Source organism: Sciurus vulgaris (assembly GCF_902686455.1).
Source record: "Sciurus vulgaris genome assembly, chromosome: 6".
Lineage (NCBI taxonomy): Eukaryota > Metazoa > Chordata > Mammalia > Rodentia > Sciuridae > Sciurus > Sciurus vulgaris.
In genome coordinates this window covers 44,627,227-44,633,566 of record NC_136466.1, presented here as the reverse complement: position 1 = coordinate 44,633,566, position 6,340 = coordinate 44,627,227, and positions in this window count along the sequence as shown.

The window sequence follows — 6,340 nt, the reverse complement described above, 5'->3', positions numbered from 1 at the left end:
CCTGATGCCTTTTGGAGGCACCTCTGCTATTATTGGTATCACAGAATTTTGAGTCTCAGGTTGATTTCCCCAGAGAAAAACCTCAGTTTCTAGGAGGGGTGAGGCAGGGAACCCAATGTTGGGTGAGGAAAGTCTTCACCTGGCTCTCTAGGAATGGGTGGCAGAGGGCACCTGGCTGCTAATGCGTCTCTCTCTGTACTCAACCAATTCCTTTTTCTCCAGACCATAACCCTGCCTCTGCCCTTAATTCCAGATGCATCCAGGTTCTTTAGGCTGAATTCGTGTGCTTCTCAATAGCTCCCCTCTCTGTGAGCTGTTAGGTAGAAATGCCATTGCCCTGTAAAATCTGCCTTTCCTTGATTTCTGCAGATGAGCCCATATCCCTTGTCTGCTATCTTCTCTATTCCCATTCTTGTTGCCTTTGTGAGTAATGTCTTTTTTGTTATGTTATTGTCATTTTGAGTGTTAGGCACTCTGTAGTGATTATTTTGAAATTCACCTTCACTTTTAAAACAGAAAAGACCCCAAAATTGAAAATTTACATAAAACCAATCTGGTATATTTCACCTCCCCCCAATTTCTGACAACTGAGAGGGGAGGGAAATGAGGAGGATTATCTGGTCTTTATTCTTTATTGTCATCCTTTCTCAGGATATAGTCAAAATTGGGGTACAGCTAAAGCTTGTACAAAAGTCATTTTTGGAAAGGCACACTGTTTTGTGAGAAGCTTATGATGTGAGGATAGAAATAAGAAGTTGATATCAAAGTTGTATGATATGGTTGTGATATGTTTGGTATTTTAAAGTCATATAATTTCATATGAACTTGGCAAGGACATTATTATTTTTAGAAAACCTTTCAATTTGAAGATCATAAAAATGTTAGTATTGGGGTTTAATTTGGGCTTTGCATGCTTCAGTATTCATTCAGTTGGACTCACAGGTTCACGTTCTGGGAGAGAGCAGCTGCTGTACTGCATGCTTTGTTCTCAATTAGTGGTGGCACTGTGTGCTCCTGTGCCCTTGATGTCTGCTGACAGACTGAGTCGTGACATTCTTCCTTGTCTGTCTTTAGGAATTTTCACTGGGAAGTTCAAATTTGCTTTCTTGGCTCTGACACTCTTCCTTTTTGTACAGTTACTTTTCTTTTTAAAAAAGCTCTTCTTTATTTTTCCAGCTTTGTTGACGTATGATTGACAAGTAAAAATTGTATCCATTCAGGGTGTACAGAGTAAAAGGCTGATATATGTATACCTTGTGAAAAGATTACCACAATCAAGCCAATGAACATATCCATCTCCTCACATGGTTTTCCACATCTGCCCATGGTGAGAAGACATGAGATGTACTCTCAGCAGATTTCAAGGCTATAATACGGTATTATTAACTACAGTCACCATGCTGTGCATTATGGAACTAATTCATCCTGCAGTGTCTTAGTGGAAAGTTTTCTGTCCATGAAGGGTATAAAGACCATTAGTTTGTTCACACTGTCTCTTTAAGGAGATACAAACATGGACAGTGGCTCAGAGGTGAGCACTGATTTTGCTCCCAGGTTTTCTATAGGTGTCTGGAAGACCTGTACCTTGAGAGATGAACCTTTAGCAGAGGGCAGCTGTCTTGTTCAAATCCTGTCATTCTTTTTCTGTCTTTACTCCTGGATTCTAGCTTCTGCTTTTTGCCAGTAGGTGGCAAGCTAGGCCTAAGAAAAATAGCAAAGCCTGAAGGAAAGCTTTGATCTTACAGAATCCTGTTTCCCCTGACAGGCAGTGTGTGGAGGTCTCTGAAGGAAGCAAAGGTTTTCCTTGTAGGATTCTGCTCAGGCTGGACAAAGGGTCATCTCCTATTAGTTTTTCTGTTTTTTTTTTTTAAGTTTTAACGTGTATGTGTCCATGACTAACATATTCATGCATCTTTAACATGAAAACTTCTCTAACATTTCTGGCATACCAATTGTTTTAGGCACCTAGATCACAAGATGGGGTTGAAATACAATATTTTCTAGCCCAGACATTTAGGAGACATTTGCTCCCTTTGGGAGAAAAACAGAAATATTCAGATATCCCAGATATCCTTTTGAACAGAATAAGGAAGACACATAGCGGAGGGAAGACACCAGGAAAAAAGGCCATTATTTCCCCCATCTTGGCTTCCCATCTGTTTTAGTCAGCTTTTGTGTCTCTTGTGACCAAGATTCTCTGTAATAACAACTTAGAGGAGATGTTTATTTGAGGCTAATGGTTTCAGAGGTCTCAGTCCATAGACAGCTGACTCTGTTGCTCTGGGCCCGAGGAGAGACAGCATATTCTGGGGAAAGGGCCCAGTAGAGGAAAGTTGCTCAGCTCATAGCAGGTTCAGGAAGATGAGAGTGAGAGTGAGGCGGGCAGAAGACACGTTCCTAGTGACCCACCTCCTCCAGTCATGCCCCACCAGCTTACCATTACCATCCAGTCAGTCCAGTCAAACAAGGATGGACTAATTGGGTTACAGCTGTCTTAATCCAATCATTTAACCTCTGAGTATTCCTGTATTGACCTAGGAGCTTTTGAAGCTCACATCCAAACCATAGCGTCATCCAATCTCTCCCTTCTGGGATGAGCATCATGTATTTCACCCACATTCCAACCTAACACGTGGGAAGGTTTAGAAGTCTCAGTGGATGGAATTGGCTTTGTTTGTAAGTATGTGTCATGATTAGCCCTTGAATCATTGACTTGGGATATAGGAATTCTGGTTTTTAAATCCTACACCACTAATTCCAGTACTCCAAGTTATAGGTACTCTTCAAGTAGGAGCAGACAGTGAGAGTCAACCTGAAAGTTCACATACTTAGGGGGAAGCTTGGTTTTCCTCTTGTAAATCGAGTGCTGGATGAACAGATAGACATCATTGAGACCAAGATGGAGTCTTCTACTCCTAACAATGATCAGTTGTGCGATTGTTATTCCATAACCATGGGGTCCTCCTGAATCCAGACAACAATGGTATGCCATTTGATCATAAAGAGGCATGAAGGTGAAAGTGTGGGAGGTGAGCCTGGGCCTAACTGAACTGTAACTGAGACCATTCAAGACACGTCAGTTGTGGTATTTATTTACATGAAGCCCAGCACCCTCAGTTAAAACACAGGCTTTTGAGTTTCCTATTTACTTTTAAAATGTGATCATATTGAACAAGTTCTCTGAAAATGTCACTTCATATCTATTTATGGTTTGAAAAGAAGGCAATTGCTGATTTTTGATGTAAGAGAACCCTGGGGAGGATTTATGAGAGTGGCATTTCCTTTGTTCTTTGGATCAAATGGCAAAGTTTCTGATAAGCTAGAATATTCCTAGGTAACTGCTAACTTTGGTGTAGAATTCCCTGAAGCCATAGGAGAACTTGAACTGGAATGTTGCTTCCCACGTTTTCTCTTGCTAAACACCCTTTTTATTACTCTTTGACAGCAGAACCTCAATAACAAGCTATGTATATGAAAGCATTTATTTCCTTTTCTATTTGTTCAGATATCTCCAGCTGAATATGTAACTAAATAGAAAAAAGCATTAAATATTCTTGTTTAATGTGCTGATTATATTTTAGCATCTTTGTGACTGTGTGCTTGGTAGGATATCTACTAAGATTTTTGATATACTATAGGACTACTTGTACTAATCTCTAAGGGTTCAGAAATCTCAGTTTGGGGAACTACCATGTTTTCTTGGTTCGTTCCTCCTTCCCTCCATTGTAAATAACCCACAGTCTCTAGCAACAAATACCCTAGTTACTAAAACGACACTTTGGATTCATTACCATAAGATGTTTGAAATTGAGATTGTCTTGGAAATTTTGGATTCAAGATCTTGTTAACCAATGTTAACATGAACCAATAATCATGAAAATATCAAGATGTCTAGATGTTAACTGTAAATTTATCATTCATTTATTAATAAAAGTAACAATAACTATTGCTGGTATTATTGAGAATTTGCTATGTGATGGACACTAGGCTGAGTCTTTTAGATATTTTAATCTTATATCTTACAGTACTTCTACAAAGTGGAGGACAGTTTAATTTGCCTAAAGAGGAAACTGAGGCTTCAGTCCCCCTGCTAAGAAGAGGAAGATGTTGAACCTAGTTCTGTCTAACGAGGGCATACTCTGAGCTTGTCCATGGTATTGCTTCTGCATAAGTGGAACCCGAGAAATCTCAGGTTATGAAGGGGAATTTGTTTGTTTTTGTACTTATTTCTTTCAAAAGAGAGTAAGGAGGAGGAAAGGTATCATTTGTCTAAGTGTCTTTCTTAACTTTTGGATCTGCTTCCTCCTCAAACACTGAAACTTAGTCTGCCGAAGCAACACATCAGGGTCAACAAAGCCTGTTGATGGGAAACTGGATGTTCTAACCAACCATGTACCACCTTATGTGGCCACTGGATTTTCCATCTGACAATATTTGAGAAGAAAAAGATTTCCCCATGAAAACCCTCTGGGGAAGCATCTCAGTGCTATTTGGTTTGGCTTCAAGTGTTCTCCACCTGATAATATTTGAGAAGAAAAATATTTTCCTCTGAAAATCTCTAGGAAGCAGCTCTGTGTTATTTATGTTAGGATTCATGTTCCCCTTTATTTGTCTACAAACTTGCAGTAACTCTTTTCCAATTCTCTGCTGATCCTGGGAGTGAGGATATAAGTACTTGACATCAGTGCTTCCTGACTGGAAAAGTGTCACTGTCTCTTTTCTCCCAGAGAAGACTGATCCAATATTACTTCCTGTGACAGAACTTATTTGCTTCTCAGAGAGTAGGATCAGAAAATAAATACTGACCTCTGGATGATTCTGAACACTCCTGAAATTACTCTTATTTGAATTAAAGTAGCTTCTTACATTCAGTATATTCATCTTGTCTCCCCAATCTCCTCTGTGTTAGTAAGGTGAGCAGTTATCACTCAGGCAAACTCACTGCTTGAAGAACTGAGTTGTGACTGTCTACTTTCCTGGTTTATTCTCCTTTAGGAAAATCCATTCTGTTGTAAGGGACTCTCTGTCTTTTATGTGTGGAAATGGCAAGTTGGAAGGTCAGGGAAAGAATTTTAGGAAAAAAAACAAAGGAAGAGAAGAGGAGCAGAAAAACAAATTTCTGTTTCTTACAACCCATAACTTCTGCCCTCCCTGAGATAAGTGGACTGAATTTCATTTAAATAGGGAGAAGAGTTTTAAATGACTTTGATCTTATGAAAGTTGCAGACATCCTTCCACCAAATAAATGAAATCATTCTTGGTTCAGGGAGCTGTTCTGAAAAAATAAAAGTATAGAATGGTACCAAAAAAAAGCCAGTCTTACTGGTATTGTTCCAGATCTGGTAAAAAGTCCAGACTCTAATTGTAGGGCAATTGCTTTTTATTGATTTTTGTTATTTTTTTCTTGCTGTTTTTGCTTGTGGAGCCCAGTTATTAAATTTAGAGACAGGTGAGGGACTTAGTTTATAGCTTTAAAATCACATTACAAATTTCACAACTAGGCGAGACAAGGGTACATTAATAGGGATAGAGCCGTAAGGATAGTTATCCAACTTTCAGCATCAAGTGTTCATTTAGCTCTAGAAAAATCACCAAGAGTCCTTTTTCTATTCTCTGCATAGTCATTTCTGTCTGGGGTGTAGTATGTCTCCTCCCCCACCTTCACCACAAGACTTTAAACCAAGAGCAGCAGGGAGAGGCTACGAAGCAACAAGATGGTTCCACTGGCGGGAACTGGAGGCTGCAGCACAGTGTGCATAGACGTAGAAATGGAATCTCATGCTCCTTGAGTATGAAAACCACCAGCAGGTTGAAGAACTGTAACCTTCCTGTGATCTTTTTGCATTTCGTATATGCATACTAATTGCAAGACTTTCTCATCACTGCCTTTTTGGGGCAGGTTGGGAATCAAACACCTCTCTGATAGTCTCAGAACATCCTAATAATATTTTATGAAGGTGAAGTGTGCTGCATCCCAAGTCCAAAGATGCTTTCCACCCCCCTTGAGTGCAGCCTGCACTGTGCTTCTCCAGCCGTGGTGCCACTCTGTAGACACCCACCCACACCTAGAACCAGTGGCTCCCAGGGCCAGACCAAGAGCAGGGTCATAAGTACAGGGTGCCTCAGAGGGCAGCAGAAGGTCAGTGTTCTGAAGAGAATGGCCTGTAGTTTTGGTTTCTAACCAGGCTATACAATTCAGGCAATTTTAGCATAATTGATACCCCAACTCAAAACTTCACTGGACAATATATGTGTATGAAGAAGGAAATATGGAGAAACTATTGTATTTTTAGGAGCCTAGAAAAATTGATGGAAGATTCAAATGTTAGACTAAAATAGA